This window comes from Cuculus canorus, chromosome 3, assembly GCF_017976375.1.
Source record: "Cuculus canorus isolate bCucCan1 chromosome 3, bCucCan1.pri, whole genome shotgun sequence".
NCBI classification, from domain to species: Eukaryota; Metazoa; Chordata; class Aves; order Cuculiformes; family Cuculidae; genus Cuculus; species Cuculus canorus.
The window spans coordinates 43,343,108-43,361,565 of NC_071403.1; the positions used below are offsets into that span (position 1 = coordinate 43,343,108).

Below are 18,458 nucleotides of genomic sequence, written 5' to 3' on the forward strand. Positions count from 1 at the left end.
GAATAATAACCTTTGCTCTCACTTGGCAAGATAATGATCTCTTGTCCTTAATAAAGGTGTCTCCTGTACAATTGTTCCTAATAACGTCACTGAAGGTCATTTCTCATCATTGAGATTTGGGCGTACGTACAATGTAGTATTTTGCCTTGGCAGTAGTCTTGCTGTGTTATATAGGTAGGAGGTGCTTAAAATAAGCGAAAGAATCTGTCTCTGGCAGACCGACTACAGGATCATAAAGCCACATATTATCATTTCAACTCATTCCATGAATACGGCCACAAAGCACTCAGTATAATGATCTAAGGATTTTTCTAAGGAAGAATAATGTGCTATCTATTTAATGATATCCAAATGTTGTTGTCCTTGACTCCCACTGCTACACCATTTAAAATGAAATATAACTCCTTTGCAGACACTGAGTAGGGTCTAGAAAGTCATGATATACCTTCAAGGTTAATTTGTCAAGGGACTAAAACAGAAAGCTCAATGGAAGAGACTGAGGCAAGGTGTTTGATAAAAGCCTCTGTAGATTAGATGACTGCTCTGCTTCCACTTGTGACACTAATGGAAATTAATTGATCTGCCTACAAGGACGTGTGCCTGGTACTAATACAAGCAGTGGTACATTTCTTCACTCCTTTGTTTCAGAGGGAAAAGATGAGAGGTCAAAGGAGTTCACAGTAGCTTTTTATGTTCTCTTCCCCCCCCCCCCCCCTTTGCGTCTCCTAAGGAAGATAACAAGCAGTTTTAACAAGCCCCGAAGCTTCACAATCACTTAGATTGCCCAACATCTTAATTGTTTTCTGTGGTATGTATCAGTGAGAGTGTGATAAAGATAAAATTGAATCCAAAATCCCATGAGTATCGACAGATGTAGGAATCTGATTGGAAGGCAGGGTGCTGCTGTATTCTTTCCACTGGGCTCTGGCAATACCTTAAGCCAAACACCCTGAGTTTTGGAGAGTTCAAAATCAGTCAACATTTGCATCAAAAATGTGCAGCTCAGATCCACATTTGGTCTAAAATATGCCAGGCTACATGCCAGAGGACACATACCTAATTACCAGGCTGTGCTGATTATTCCTTTTTCTGTACTTCTTTCAGTAAATTTAGAATAAATTATATCTTTGGAAAATTACACAAAGACATGATTATACATTTAATTAGATGTTTACCTCTTGTTTTCTGCATGCAGTAGTAACAAGTGCAGATTATAGGAACTCAGAATAATTTTTCTCTATGGTCATATTTTCACAGTAAGACTTTTGGTTAGGGGAATATTTATGACATATTAAGCTTTTTATCTTTCTTTAATATGAAAATTAATAGTACCAGGGGATGGTGTCTCAGCTATTTGAAATCCATTGGAAAATGCATATTAAAGGAGAAAATACATAATTTATTAAATATATTGCTTAAGGTAAGAAACTTCAAATTGAGTTTTGTAAGTCTGGGGATTTTGGGTTATACTTGGCATAGGCTACTCTGTCTGCTGAATTATTTAGTACTACGGCTGCCAGTAGGAATAACAAGAAAATAGACATAGATTTTGAAATGTGATTGGGAAAAATAGTTTAATATTTAAATAGCTATGCTAAAAAAACTTTATTCCTTCCTTATTGAACAACTGTTGATAGATGGCTGCATTTCTGCCTGTGATAGGAGTACCCATGTGTATTCACTTAGTGGCACTAATGTTATGGAACGTTATAAGAGACTGTCTTGCCCATTACACTGCCACAAAAGTGAAATATAATTAGAAATTTCTTCCCATTGCAACCATTTTTCCCCAAATAACCAAAAAAGTACATCTATATTAGAAGGTAAGGACAGAAGTTTTCTAAAATGCTGGTATCTCTTACACCTGTTTGAGGAAATCAGCTTAAAAGGAAAACCGATCAGGATTGTTTTTTTCACTACAAAATCAGTTCCCTGTGTAAGAAAAGCACTCTGATTTCCTTCAGAAATAGAAAGAATTGTGCAAATAGTAGTTCTTTTTACTCAGTTTAAAATGTTGTCAGAGGAAATATTTGCTTTAGTGGAAACTAAATCTGACATTTTGCTATCTAAGGATCAGATTATCTAGCGTCTGAAAGATTTCTTATGTATGTATATAAAAACATTTTCTTGGCAATAAATGTCTTCAAGCACTACAAAGAATGAATTCTTTCAGGAACTGAAGCAAACCCCCTTCTTTTGGTCATCTTTTCCATCATTAATAGGGGGTATCTCCCGTTGATAACAGCAGGCTCTTTTTCTCCTCATCATGAGGTTGGGAAAGATCTTAGGAGACAAGAAGGGTCAAAATAACTAAGACCACACTCCATCTCAACTGTATCAAGTCATACTCTTTAGTTGGGAACAGGGATTGCTAGCAAGGGGCAAAAAAAACCCCATCTGAATCAGAAAGCTTTTAATTCCTGATCAACCTATTTTTCCCACACCCTACAATGTTCTACCTTATGACTAACGTTTCAAATAATCTCAATGAGAAGGGATGAAGACTGAGTCTTTGCACATAGTTTCAGTCTCAAACCTCTGTTCAGCAAAATGTAGCCCAGGAAGTGAAGGTAGCTATAGGTGGGAGAACACCACGTAGTATAACGAATAAAAGACCCAACTATAGCAGAATTCTTAGGTCCTTCAAAGGGTGAGCATGGTCCTCCACTCTCAGAGTCCTCCATGCAGAACCACAGGCAGAATGGTGCACCCCAGGAGCCTGGTCTTCAAGTATGGGACAAAGCAAGTCAAACTGTCCTCTGGAACAAAACAAACCCTGAAATGTTTCAATGAAGCTCGCATGCTGGACCTCCAATTGGACCTTGATCAGTGGAGAGCTGCTGTGTGACTATGTAGCAGCACAGCACCTTACACAATGACTGAGAAAACGGATGTACCAGGCTTTTGAATTTTACATCTGCCGAATTCATCATATGTCATCTTTGGATAACACTGAATGCATTCACAGACATCATGGTAAGACAGTGTAAATGTGCTCATTCACAGAGAACTAAGAGTTACAGGAATGCAAAAAGCTGATTTCTGGAACATCCGTTTGCCTAAGCTGTAGGAAATAATTGAGTCTCACAATAAGACAGCTTTCTGTTTCATATGAGTGTGCTTTCTCTGAATCACTGTTTGACATTTTGTTTACTGTGTCATAAATTTGTACTACAATTGACTGGTACATGTGACAGCGCTAATACTTCAATAATATGCTATTTTAGCTATTCATCATGTTTTGGTAAAAAGGAAAATGGTCTTTTTGTTTTCTTTGGTCAATTTTAACAACAAGGGAAACAGTTGTCAGGCCTAGAAACGTGACCTTAGCAATTTAAAAAGGCTGTGTTTAAAAAGGAAAAATGTTGTCCAAGGAGAAACATTCTAGATGAGGAAGATACCAGTGGAACAATTTAAAAAAAATATGGAAATGTCAGTTTAATCAACATGTACAGCTCTTTTTGGAAGAAGTTGTTCTGCTTTTTTAAAAAAGCAAATACAAGCTAGCACTTCTCGTGTTCAGAGAGTTCACCAAATAGCAGTTGACAAACATGCGTTTGCAAAGCTTTGCAGAGGTCTTTTTGTTTAGCAATATAAGGCAAATATTTCAGCTTGATGACAGTAGATTAGAGGTATGGATTAACAAATGCAAATTGTTCTTTGATTGGTTTTTTTTTCACCCTAGGACTTGAGAAATAGCCCCAGGCTGACTTAATAACTCTGTTCACTTCTTCTCTGACCCACTCTTGTCCAGTCTCTGAAGGACTTTTAAATACTCGACAAATGCAAACAAGAAATAAGAAATAGTGAAGGCATGGCTATATACAGGAAAATGGTTACCTACATTTTTTAAGGACAAGAAAAGGGAGAAGAATAAATTACATGCATTAGCCTACTCCAGGGCTGTTGAATTCAGCTGGAGCTTTTCCATCAGCCTCAATAACCTTTGGGCCAGACTGTTATAGTGAAGTGCAGAGTTCCCATCTCTTGCAGAAACTGCCTATTGAGCCTAAAAAACCGTCTTGTATCTGTATCTCTCCGGGATGGGAAGCTCTCCTACCTCAGCTGGAGATGCATTCAGACCATCATCCAGCCAGAACACCTGAGCTGAAATCTGACCTATTTAGCAAATGGTACATTGTCTACTGAAGCAGATACCCCACTTAAAATGCAAGCATCACATGGATGGACTCTGTCCAACGCTCCTTTGTGTACAACTAACTGGAATTAAATTTTCCCTTCTACTCCGGCTGCTCGTGACAGTCTGGCAACTCAAAGCAATTGTGAACTTAAGGGACCACTTGAAACATTCTTGGCCTAGGTATAAATGTTAGTAACGTATAATGTCATGCCACTCTCTACCAGTCCTAAAAGCTAGAGTCATTCTGGGACAATGCACAGATGGCAAAGGGCCTTCACTGGCCAGTAGAGAGTAGGAAAGCCATCAAGGTGTACCAATCTATTTGAATGCCAGGACTTGTAAATTAAAATGCGCTTTCCCTTCATGTAAACCAGTAGCAACTGAGTATATATACATATACATAAATATAGATGTTTATACTTATAACCATGTCCTGTGAGGAGCCAAGTTTTCCTCTTCCAAGTATGAATTTATTCTCTGTCACACATACGTTCTTTAGAATGTAATTCATCAATAGTTAGAGAACCCCTAAGTGTGTTGTTTTTAGACACGGCCTGCCGTTACAGTCCATGACCAGATCTTGCAGTGACTACATTGAGAGTAATAAATATAGAATATATCCTACAAATCAATCCTGGAAGGCATAATTGTAACTTTTTTTAAACGGACTTTGTAAAAAAAAAGTTACACTCTCCTCAGATACCCCTTAACATTTCACACTGATAATCTTACTAGACATTTAAGGTATGACATAAAACAGTGAACAGTTCAACGAAGACATATTTTAGACAGTTTGGATGTCTGCCAGATGCCTTTTTTCCTCATAAATGTGCCATAGGACTGCCATGCATGATCCATACCCACTCAGCTGTGTGCCTCTGGTAGTCAGTAACTGAGGTCCCGGTGGTCCAGGTCCTGTACCTGGCATCACACTGCTCTTCATAAGTCAGCCAGAGAGTTCTGCTTGACAGCAGCACTCGCCACTAAATGTAAAGCTGTTCAAACAGCTTCTCTCACAGAGTTCCTTGCCCAGTGCAGCAGTTCCTTTGAGCCACCATGGTGCCCAGTGCAGCAATAAAAGTCCAAAGGAGGGAGTGGAGCTTTCAGCCTGCCACAGCCCAGTAAAGCATTCCACAGCTTCCTGTCTTGTAGGAAGTAACGCTCTGTCGCCTGTCATTTTTGCTGCCTGGACAGCTGTCTCTTCAATTCCTGGAATAAAACAAAACAGCACTGAGAGAGAGAGTCTAACTTTTCCTTTTGTTTCATTACTTTTTTTCCACAGGGACTGTCTGAACTTGCATTCTCAGCTGGAATTAATACACTGAGTTTCTGCAGGGAAGGCTGGGGAAGTGGAGGAGGCCCAACGGAGTGGTATGAGTATTTGTCAGTGTATCATTCCATGGGATCTAAGGTAGGATCAAGGATAAAGAAACTTCAGTTTGCAATGCTCTGGTCCCAACTTTCATGTGTCTGGTCCTCAGACTTATGTAAGCAATGCTTTGCATGAGCAATAACGAATGCCAGGGGGAGAAAAGTACACCTTACAGCGGCTCCATATAAGACAGGATGGATGCATTATAGGCAGGCTGCAAGGACTCAATCACATCTGTATACCTAAGCTTCAGAGCTGCTACCTCTTTCCAGAGGAGGCTGAGGCAAAGTCAGGGTAGGCAGAGAGGGAGAAGAGGAAGGCAGCTTCAGAAGTAGTAAACTCTGCTCTAAAGGTTTTTTTGATGTCATTCTGTTTTAGAAGAGGTTTTGCACTGGTTAGTACAAATATCAATATCAACCTGTTCCAACACCCTGCTGGTGCATCCACATCTCAGGCAAGCATCTGACTTCTGAATCTCCACTTCCCAGTACGCGGTGGATATCAAGAGAAACAGGAAAGGAGTCATGGTGGTGTCTCTTCCTGAGTCTTTCTGAGACAGTCTGCCTTCTTGCTCACACACAGAAATATATTTCAAAGATGAGTGCATATTATAGAGCTTTCTTTTGCCAGTTCACTGTGTCTATAGACCTGGACATCTTCCTGCTGTGAACTTTTGCTTTTAGCTTTAGATCCCCTGTACACTGGTATCTGTGTAATTACTAATTAGAAAAGAGCTGTCTGACCGCTACTTGTACGTATGTCAACATTGCTTAAGTGGTACCTCAGCCTGGTTTGGATCATTACAGCTAGATTTCATAGCACAGTTTGAGTGATGGGTCACTCAATAACCAGTCTCAAAAGTTTTCATGGATGCTCTAGAGTTGGCTCCCTTACTGTCACGGTCTAACCCAGACCTGGCTAATTTTGGCAGTTGAAACCATGCAGCTCAACTTCCAAATTCCCCCCTGCCTGCACCCAGGGAAAGGAAAATGAGAGAATAAAGCCTTGTGGGTTGGAAACTAAACCTACAGTTTTCATGAAATGATGATGATGGTGATGAAAATAATTACAAAATAATAAAATATGTACAAATATATGACATTTTTCCCCCACCCACCCCTCAATGACTATACATCACTCTATACATCACCACAAATACTGTAGAGCAGACATGAGGGAATGGGTCCAGTGCTAGGAGGGAGCTGGACTCAGGGACTAGACTCAGGAACACATGGATCCAGAATCAGGAGCAACAAGTCAGATAAAGTTCTCACTGGATGTTGGCCATCACAGAAGAAAGCGACACTCTCGTGATCTCTTACTTTATATCAAGTATGATGTATATAGGATAGAATACTCTGTTGGTCAGTTTGGCGTCACCTGTCCTGTCTGCCTCTCCCTGCACTTGCAGCCTTTTTTTTTTGCCAGCTCAAGGATGGCCTTGATTACTGTAAGAATAAGCATTGGCCTTTCTGCATGTCAGTATACTGTTATCACTTTTAGAGAGAAACTGTCTGAAAAACATGCAGAAAATGAAGTTACTTAGATGAGACTGAGTTAGAAAACTGTAATTTAGCTCAAACCACAATACTTACCTTACATAGTCCTCCAGTAGGCTTTGTCCCCTGCAATGACTTCACCCAGCTTCTAGCCTCCAGCCACAGCATGCATGTTGTCTGTGTCAGGACACAAAAGCACCGGCTGAGTGGGCTGCAAAGCAATCCTGTCATAATTTCAATGCTTTGAACTGAAAAAAAAAAAATTTAAAAGGACAATCCTTATGTCTTAAAGACAAAGACATACCCCATGAGATATAAAGAGACCGAGGGCCAACTGCTGCAATGCATGAATGCAGATATGTGGATGGAGGACATTCTGCTACCTTGTGGGCTGGGAACTATTTCATTTACTCTGCAGTACAGTCGCATTCAGATAGACCCTGGTCTTGACATAATGCTATGGTATGTGCTTGTTATTATTACTAAGTCTAGAAACTGTTGCCAATACCATTTACAAATCAGAAAAAAATGAGATCTAAAACAGGTGATGTGCTTGCTCAGAACAAAGAACAGAACTTTTGAGTTCAGTGATCAGCTAAGCTGTTCTGTTTATCTTGCTTAACACCTTGAACAAAGATACAGGCTTTAGAAGGAAGAGAGAAATGCTCAAAGAGGAAAGTCTGGTGTTAGATTGTGCAAGAAATAATGAATTTGTATTATGTAAAGAGAAGGTGGTGAGGTCCGAAGTGCTGACACTGATCAAAGAAGATTATAGGAGCTTTAAGATAACTTTATTGTAGAAATAAAAAAGTTGAAAAGGTTTTCTGAGGTAAAAGCAAGTAGCTGAAATTTGATTAAGTCTCCATACTGATTTGCATTTCTAAAAATAACTATCACTAGAGAACATAGATTTGGCCCTCTAGGTGAAGTTATTAGTCAATCCCGTCTGGTATTCAGCTTGAGTAGTAACAAGTAGAACGCAGTGATCACTTGGAAATACAGACAAAAATGTGCTATCTTTACCCAATTAGGCATCACTGTGCATGGAGTGGAGAATTTCTTTCCAGCTGTCACTGTTGATGACTTCACGTCTTCGAATATCAGAATTAATTAGCTTTATCTCCTGCAAAGCTATGAATAGTATTTTGCTGTTGTAAAACCTGGCATTAAAGGGAGAGGTTGTACACATTAACCTTAGGCTGTTCATGATGGTTGGAACCACTGGACTTTCCAACACTGGGGTATTCTAAAAATACCATAGGAAGCCTTGACTGTCCACCTGGAAAGCAAAAGACTCTCAGAAACTCTTAGATCAAGGTGTACAGCTTGCTCCCTCATAAGTTAAGGTGTCATGACTGCAGTAAGTCATCTGGGAGCTAAGTGGAGCAGATAGATGTGATGTGAGATATATTTATCAGGTAAGAAGAATGAGTATGTGCCAGACCTCCTACACATCTGTACTGACAGATCCCGACACCTCCATTGTGTGTCGTCAAGAGTGTCACTGCCCAGGGTCATGGATCAGAGCAAACTGAGGTCTATCAGCCAAGAAGCAGCAAGAAGTAGTCAGCAGTTCATACCCTTTCCTTTCTTGTGCTGGACAGATTTCTACCAGAGCAGAAAAGCTGGACTCCTGCACTCCTGACCCTGGATTTGTCCTAAGGGAACACCAATGACAAACTATTCTTCAATATTTTTTCCTGACAGCCCAAACTGCCTGGCAATGTTATGATGAAGTAGCATGCAGGCAGAAATAGATGACATTACCTAAGAGGAAACACCAGCTCAGTGCGTTCCTTGAACCCAATGCATCTCTTTAAGATTGCAGAAGTTTTAAATGCTCAGGCGGTATAAACAGCCTTAACAGTAGATGCCAACTGATCCTGTTCCCATGTGGCAGGTATGGAAGGGCAATTTGTGCAGCACCACAGCTGCTTTGTCTTTGGAAACGTGCATGTCTAAAACAAATAGAACAGCTAGAAAACAAGGAAGTGATAAAAGAACTAGCCACTTTTTCTATTCCTCCTTTATTTATCAACAGAAATTCTCAATGAGGAAGCTTTAAGAAATATTCATGTCATCAGTATGGTTTTGGGTGGGAAAGAAAAGTAATACGCAACCAGGTAAATGGTATATGTCATACTCATTTAGCAAGTGTTTTTTCAGCATTTATTTTCCAGTTCTGCTAAGGACTCGTGCCACATCTACCAGTTTCAATTATCAGTGCTGCAGACCTTCCTAGTCTGGGATTCTTGAAGTCACTTTCAACTTGCGGACTAGGAACAGTGACAAAAGTACACAAATTTTCCCAGCAAATTACTTTACCTGGCAGCCTTCTAGCCTGATCCAAAAGCTATCCATATTTATTACCATCTGACTGAAGAGTTGTACCGTTGCCAAAGGAGCTCTTTGATGTTTTGCAACAGAACTGTCACACCCACAGTATCAGTAGGTCCAAAGTGAGCTAATATCTCTTGGTAGTGACACCAGAAGGCTTCCACGATCATGTATTTTCCAAAAGAAGGACTACTATGGTCAGCTCCTTTCAAACGTTTTTTGTTTGTTTTGTTTTGTTTTTAACACCATCTTTGTCAGCAGGGCTAAAGCTGATCATTGACAGCTAAAGGTGTCGATGCAGTTTAATGCCTAAACACGTAGATAGGCATTGACTGGGAGTCTCCAAATCACATCACTCTGCAGCTCAGCCAGGTGTGCAAAATTTGGATATTTAACTTCTATCTTACCTCTGTTTTGGGGCACTTAAATACACTCCTGTAAGCTTCAAAGGCCCCAGCCTGCTACCACCTCTAGGAGTGAGCAGCAAAGTCCTCTTTGCATTGAGAAAAATGCTCAGAAACAGCCTCATAGTGAAAGAGATGAGGATGGAAGCAATATGTTCTTGCAGATTCCCTTCCTTTGGCCTTCACACTGCTCAGTCCAGGGATCTCTCATGGCCAGACCACTATAAATTAGCAGCCATCATGCTAACTACAGTGACATTCTAAGCTTTTCACTGTTTTTGTCCCTTGCCATTTTTTCCCAGTCCTCACAAGTATTTCTTTGCTTGCAAAGAGACCTAAATGCATTGAAAAGTCTCCTTCTGGTGCAGGTGAAGAATTTTTCTTTTTCTTTAAAATTTGTACATTTTCATTTAAAAGAAATCCTACTTTCAGCTACAGTTTTGTAGCAGTTTATGCGATAACTCAGGAATTTTAAGCAACAATATTTGTGATTAGTATTTATGGTCTACCTTGACTACTATGAGGAAGGACAGGTCTTCCAGTCACAGGACTTTTCACTGTTGTAAGTTGTTGGATTTTTATGGCTATCTCAACGTGTCCCCAAATACTAGCGGGTACATCCAGAGCTGCCTTGAGCCATACTAGCTCCCTAACTATCGAACTGACCCATCAAGGCCAAAGGAAACAATACTCACCAGCATTCTTCAGGCTGCTCTGACATGAATGAGGAATTACCCACCAGAAATTGGTCTATCACATGGGAAACAGCTATGGATTTACTCTTTACTGTTTTGTTAAAATGTGCCAAATATTTGCAGTTCTGGCCTGTAAGATTACTGCGGATCTCATGCAGGGATACCTTGAATTTCTCTGTGCTATGCATTTGTAATGATTGATTTTTTGTTATTCCAGGACATCCCGCTGCTGTCATGTCAGCTGTTAACAGTATCATTATTTCTCCATGAGCCGTACGGCATACTCCAGTAGCCACAGAGGATGTATCTGCACTGATTACTGTGCTCACGTGTCCCAAGTTATCATCTCCCCTGCCTTCCCAGAAACAGCACAGCATCCTTGCAAAGGTCTAAATATAGCCATAGGCCAAACTTACTCTTGAAGTAACCGCTAAACTGAAAAGTTAGTCCAGGCATATATTTGGCCTTATTTGTCAGCAGTTCCCTCAAAACCTCTCTCTCGTTCTCTCTGGTGACGGTTGGTGGCAACATGCCATCAACGGCTCTCTGACATGACACTTTGTCCAGAAACGGGGTGAGTGAGGTTATCAGGACATAACTTAACATCATTGTCACCATTCAGTCAACATCTTCCCTGGCTGGGTTGCCATGGAGTTGTGGCATATGCTACACAAAATAACAATGTTATTTTAGGAGAACTATGTGGTGAACTCTGTCCTTAGTCCACCAGTCTCCCTACACGCTGATTCCTGGGATTCTAACTGGAGCTTACAGAGTTGCCATTGATGGACAACTTGAAAGTTCATGTTTTACCAAATGATATGATGCACCTCTATGGCACAGGTACAAGACAAATTTATGCATGACCAATACTAAATGAATGCTCCTACGCTGTAGCTGTGGAAAATTAGCATTTCCCTCTGATGTGCTTGACTGGCTTCACATCATTCCTCTGGCAAGAGGGACAGAATTACAAAAGCTTTTTTTTTTTTTTCCATGTGCCATAGCCAACAATGTTGTACATTATTAGCCTGTAGCAACATTTCTAAAATTGGAATTTCCATTGCTTGGAAGACAAAGCGTTTTCTTTCTGGAAAATCTCTATCTGTTTCTCTCTCTGCCATCTTTCTCCCATACCTCTCCGAAACATATGTTTTCAATCTTTTTCAATTATATGTATGAAATTACTGCTGGCAGATATTCTTTCTTTGTAGTTTATCTCTCACTGACCTCCTAAAAAAAGAAGACATAAGGAAGAAAAGCCAAAGTTTAAATTATTGGTATAGTAGAAGAGAGAGAAGGTAAAAAACAAAACAAAACAAAACAAAACAAAACCCAAACAAAACAAGAACAAATAAATTCCTCAGTTCAAATGTGAGCCTGCCGGTCTGAAAATCAAAGATTTGCTGAAATCCGGAAATGTTCAGATCATTCTTCCTTTTCCTTTTTTGTGCTTCAAGATGCCATCTGGCAGTCATGGTGCCAAACCATTGTGAGGAAAGTGGTTGTTCCCAGTATCTTCAGTTGGCACTGGAAGCACCAGTTCTAGGAAGTCTCTCAGGGAAGCTGCTTTTTATACCTCTGCTCTAATTTTAGACATGAGAGATTTGGGTACTGTGAGCATGCATCTACCTTGCAAGAGGCTTCTGGGAACTGAACCTGACTAGAGCCTTTCAGGGGTTATGTGTGTCTTCCAGAAGCTCTGGATTTCAAATGAAAGTCATTAAAAGTATGACTCGCTCCTGATTTCACCATTTGATGTGACCATGATGGAATCAAGCTCCAAATTGACAGCTGTGGGAGTTTTCAGAAATTAATACTGTCTGTGAGCATGAACAAAAAGCAGAACAAGGACTCCGTTCTTAGACTCTGTCTAGAGACAAGACTCACATTATTCAGTGATTTGATTGCCCCAAAGAGTACTCAGTAATTACAACCAACAAAAAGACAAGCGTTTTATGAATCAGTATCCACATCTGTGATTGCTAAGGACTTTGTTAGCTTCGTTCCCCGGTGCAGCTCCCCTTGTAGCCAGAGATCTTTGTCATGAGTTTGGCTGGCCCCCAGCACCACCTACTTCCATCTGAACTGGATGCCATCAGATCCCACCCAGAGGAGTCAACCGTCCCCAGGAACAATGCGTAATTCTTGGGAGACGCCACTGGAAGACTGCTGCTGTGGCACGGGAAGGCTGATAACATCTTCCAAGCCACAGCAGCCCTTTGTGTCGGCAGACACAAGTGGGATGTTCCTTCTTAAGCTTTCCAGACTTGGAGGAAGTGGACCTTGAAACACAATGCTCATTGAAATTGGCTTTCATCTGGGGGATCTCACAGCGTAAGCGCAGCTCGGTGATGTGCTTTCCATCTGCAGCCGAGGCCTCCTGATGCATTTCCTCTGTTTGTTCCAGAGGGATGGATGGCAGCACCTTGAAGCAGGCACATATTGTACTGGCTGGTGGGCATTGTTCTGGACTGAGGAAAACATAAGTCCTGAGCAATAACAGTATCCTCAGGAGCCTCTGATGGAAATGGATGACATGTCAAATTACCTCCTCCTTCTTCCATCTCCACATGAATAGCACACTTGTTATAGAAGGGTTTAAAAGTATTTCGCATCTAGCCATGGTGATGTTAAATGCTCTCTTGTACAGAGTTTCTCTCAGCAAGGAAAGGCCCTATACACATATAACACTAAAAATTTTAAGCTCTGGAGAGCAATACTCTAAATGGGGGCAAACTACAATCGCTTGGAGACTACTGAGAGTTACAGACTGTTGTTTTTCTGTGCTTGACAGAGATTGGATTGTACAAGAAATAGAGTTGAGAAGGACATTGTCACTAAAAGAGAGTCACTTCAGCCATGAAGTAAACACTGTGAAAACATCTCAACCCAACAGGGCTTTTCTTGTCATGTGGCTACAGACTAGTCTTCTGCTTCAGGCTGTGGCTCTGCAGAACTTCTGGTTGTTCATGGACTCCTATAATTAATCACAAGGGAGATCTAAGCTGAGGCTGGTTGCAAGTACAAACAAGTACTGTATGAGTCTGCCATGTGGGCAAGTGTGTAATTGCATATGTGAGTATAAGGAGTAAATACAGCCATTTCTCAAGAGTAAACATTCTCATCAATTCCTATGGAATAAATCCACTTTTCTGCTATAAGGTATTGTTGAAAGAGATAGAGGTGTGCTCTAATTATTTGGCATCTCCCTATCAGAAGTATTCCAGGGAGGCTCAAACTGCAGTGAGATGAGATTTGTAAGAAAGAAATGGAATTAACTTGTCCTTCATGAGCTAATTACTGAGCATTAGGCCTGAGCCTAGCTTATGGATCACACCCAGGTTTTGGTAGCTGGAGATATCTTCACTATTTAGTCACTCTGAGAGGAAAGGGAGGAAAATGCCAGACCAAAAATTCTTTGAGTATATCTGGGGATGTACAGTGTATTGTGTGAGAGAAGGAAATTATTACAAAAAATAGCATCATCACAGTCCACTTTGGTAACAAAATCTATTTTTAAATTTTCATGCCCAGAAATACTGCTGGCACATCTCCTCTGTTGCCTATTCAGACACTCTAAAATGATCCTTACTTCCATCTACCTCCAATGAGTGTCATCCAGTCTGAAAGAAAGAATGTCTTCTTTTACTCTTGATCACATGTCTGTTTGGATCCAGACATCATGAAGGATCCTGGTTTAAGCCACGGCTATTCCTATACCTTTTAGACAATTAAAGGTAGGTGAAATACATTTCACTCTCAATGTCTTTCGCCTGAACAGCAGTTATAATAGAAATGGCATTAATGTTCTGACAAATAGAATGGAATAGCAAACAAACCAGTAATTTGGCAAATTTCTGAGATTAAGATATCATTTCAAAAGTTATGTGCTGCTGTAATATGTTGTTTCCTCACTGCAGAAATCAAGGGAGATGACTGGTAAAGAGTTCCATACCTTAAAGAATGTTTTGCATGACTTTGTCTTTTCAAAATAATATATATCTCTAATACAAGCACTGTTAAGAGAACAGCCATGCCACTTCAAAACATGCTTAGCGCTTTTCTGGGGCTTCTCAGAATCTCTGTGTTGAAAGTAAGCTCTTTATCAAAAGGCTGGAGATCTCAAAGATCCTTAATTTAATAATGCTTTTGATTCCTGACTCTGTACAGAGACTCACTGTATTTTTCATTATTCTCAATACATCTCTGAAAAGACATCTGCCTAAATCCCAAATCCATTCTTCTAGAAGAAGTGAGTGCCTGAAAGATTTACACTGGCACTTAAAAGCATACCTGAAAAAGAGAGAGGGTTAGCAGAACAGGTGTAATGTCCTGGAAGTGATTTAAATGGAGACCACTGAGGAATATAACCTCTTAAATCAGTTGTTACAGCATTTATGCAGTTCCAGTTTTAGCCATCCTTCTACAAGCTTGCCAGGAATGAATAACTTCTTCTACTTGCTTTTACTTAATGTGATATTTTAAAGCATGGTGAAAATCAAAGCATATGATCATCATGAATGAGACCAGCTTATTAACCAAAAGTCTAAACTGTCAAACAGAGTAGTAAAAGAGTAAACATGATTTCATGACTTCTGGTACCACTGGTACCATAGGTATTCTTTCTTTCTTTTTTTTTTTTTTTTTTTTTCCAGAGAGAGCTGCCTGCAACTTATGGTAAGCAGTACCTTGAGAAAAGTGCTATCAAGCAGGGACTCTCATCCCTTGGTCTCTCTTTTCCTTTATCTGACACTAGTTTGAATCATCGCATATAAAATTTAGTGACCAAGTACTGCTTTTCATCAACATGGATTTCCACTGCTTACTACAGTGCCGAATCTTTAGTAATTGGCCGCAGTGTGTGAGACTGTCATGTAGCAGAAAATCTGTGAAGCAGCATAGTGGGACAGAGTAGTCTCAGCATCTCTCAGTTACCTGGGATGGTCATGGGGTGAGTAAGCAGTGTAATACCAAGCGCAGTTGTCACTAGATAAAGTATGTCAGCATGACTACATTTTAATATTATAAATTTAAAGAAACTTAAGTCCGTAACTGCCTCCACAAATGTGCAAATCTGACATTAAAATCTGGAAAACCTTACTATTGCTGTTGGTTAACCTTGGAGGTGCTTACATTCTTCACGATACTCGCATACCTCTTTGGGGCCTGAGCCGAAACACGCAGGCATCATTGGCACACTGACTCTGGGCTCAGCTTCCAGGAGGAGGTAGAGACCAAGGGAGATTTTGGAGCAAGGCTTGCTCTCTTCTGCAGCTTTTCCAGCCAGTTAAAATAACTGCAGCTTTGCTGTCCCCCACCACCAGCCTTTTCTTCCCTGGTTAGTGGAAGAAAGTGGAGAAAGAAAATTTAAGCAGCATCTCAATATCCTCTCCCTTCCTGTCCTTCTACCTTTACCTCTGCTCAGTGTTTCCTGGACAGTTTTCTCACCTGATTCAAAAAGAATTGCAAACACCTGCCCACTGACCTCCTCCCAGCTGGCTGCAGCTTTTATGGTTTTCTTTTGGTCTCCATGCATTCAGCATATATAGGTTTAATAAAACTGATGGTGAGCAATTAGCCCACAATTTTTGTTACTCTCCACAAGACTAATTTTTGTGCTTCATCATTTTTCCTGCATCCCTACCCCTAAGTCAGTAAAGGCTGGAGCTTTTCAAGATGGTATGCTTTTGTTAAGGAGCTCATACTCAAATCGACAGCAAGGTCCATCTAGCATTAATTTAGCATCTAGCTCATCGATAAAAAACTGACTGTTATAAAAAAAAGCTGGAGGGAGAATCAACATTGAAAGCACTAAAAATAAAAATTCCTTCTTAAACTAGGATACCTGGGAACAAGCCTACAGATTCAATGAGAAACAGAAGGCCAGATCCAAGGTTTACTGCCAAATAGCCGTGAATCTCAGCCCCAAAGTACCTCCTAGGCTGACCGTGTACCCTTGAGCCCTGTGTCCCTTGGGAGTTGCAGTGCAGGAACAGAATGGCCCTTCCAGCTCTCTGCCTGCCCTGCCTGCTCCCTCCCCACTGACCTGTGATGTATGCACCCAGGTGTAGCAGGAGAGGGGTGAAATTATGAGTCTGAAGAAGCCTCAGGAGCTTTGCATTAAGTACAGAAAAAAGGACAGAAAAAAATAGAGGCAGGGGTTTGGAGTCTCTAATCAGCAGTGATTGCTTCCTGTGCAGAAGTCAGCTGTTTCCACACAATAGCCAAGCTGTTCAGTCTCTAGGCGCCATCCCAAGGTCATCACTTTTCTATTGTTGTTCCCCACCCCCATGGAAAATTCCTGTGCTCTTTTATGTAATGTATATAAGGGTATAAGGGTGTTGTTTGGTTTTTGTTTGGTTTTTTTTTTTTAAACATAGAAAACGCATGCCTGCCTCTCATGGTTGTGCAAGCATTCAGCACTAGGTGCTAGCCTGAACTTGGCCTTTCAGGGCTTTTCCTTCGTTCTGCATCACCAATGCCTGGTGTGCCTCTTATTTCAACAACTTTCTAAAATTTTTAAACAAATTGCTTATCTACACTGTGTTATGTGGAGCATGTAAACCAAACTCAAATCTGACATTTTTTCCTACTTGCTTTTCTAGGAATTCATATGTCATCACCCTCTAAGACAGTGAGAAATGAAGTCATGTCAGTTCCTAGATATTATCCCTTATAAAACACCTATTTACTCACACACATATAAACATTACTCCTTTAAACCTATGCAATAGAAACTCTATGAAACAAAGTGTCTTCTCTTAAGAAAACACTGAGCCACCATTCCCCTAGTTTATTTTGAGACCTGTTGAGCAAAATTCTAAAACCTTCAGAAGTCCTACAGAAAGATATTCATTCTGGGCAGCTTCTCTGGTTTCTCTGAGTTTTTCCAAATCCCTTTCGTTGGACTAGAGCTGATTTTGGACAACACTAAGCAACACTAAGTTTCTTAAAAAACACTGCTTGTTATCTGTTGCTGCTGACATCCATTGGACAAGGAGATCTAGCTCTTTGCAGGTTTGATGCAATCTATAGCTCTGGCTACTTCTTTCAGAACTCTGACTAATTTACTGTGATTTATTCTGGGCAGATGTAGTTTACTAAGCAGAACTGGAAAAAATTTGTGGATATCAGGAAGGGCCCATTCTTTGGCATCCCACGCTGCTTAGGAATGCAAGATGGAAACAGTTTACTACTATACCAACACTAGAAACTCTGCACAAGTTATTGGACTCTCGGGATGCTCAGTGGTGATTGTGGTCTCACAACATCGTCTCTGGTGATACTTACTTCTAATGAAACAATCATGCTCCTCAGCCTTAGCTTACACAAAATTTAGAACAACTCAGTTGCTTTAACATGCAGCCACTGAACGAGGCCCAGTCAGATGAAAACTGGGTATTTAGTTGTGAGAAATATTTTTACTGATCTATCCTTTTTTTTTTTCTTTTCCCAAATGGACATGTTTTGATGGTCCCTACTGTTTCTGAAGAAAGCAAGGCTGAGCCACAGCAGTGCCCACTCTGGGTATGGTGGGCTAGGAGCTCTTGCTTGGATATACAGACTTCTTTTAACCTACAAGCCATTGCTTCTTGTAACTCACCCTTTAATTTCTCTCTAGGTGACTTTTTGCAGTTCGTGCTTCTCAAGGTCCCTCAGGGGCACAGAAATCTGCTCAGTTACCAGCCAAGTTCATGAATATCTGTACCTCTCGGAGTCCTCTTCAAGAAGTTATGGCCAGACAGTCTTCACAGTTCTGCTGGGAACAATCACTGATAAAACACTTTTGTTTGATGGCTTCTTCCCAGTACTATGGGCTCTCATTATTTGTTTCCCACTGTAATATTTATTTCACTGTAATAGTTTCTTTGGGGCTATTTCTAGCTGCTGAATTGATTATCATTCTACATTAGACAAGAACCGCAAAAACCCTCTCTGATGACTGTGTCATTTTGAAAATCCTGAGTTACTGTCTAATGTGAAACTTGTATGTTATACATAGGACAC

The 18,458-nt window shown here is 40.5% G+C and overlaps 1 long non-coding RNA gene across 1 annotated transcript; it reads right to left on the minus strand.

Moving 5' to 3' along the window:
- Positions 1-819: 819 nt before the first annotated feature.
- Positions 820-18,179, minus strand: LOC128851738 (uncharacterized). The gene is made up of 4 exons (XR_008449159.1): positions 18,055-18,179; positions 15,607-15,786; positions 7,109-7,260; positions 820-5,350 (listed from the first exon to the last, which is right to left on the minus strand). It is a non-coding gene; the product is annotated as an uncharacterized LOC128851738 (long non-coding RNA).
- Positions 18,180-18,458: the final 279 nt, after the last annotated feature.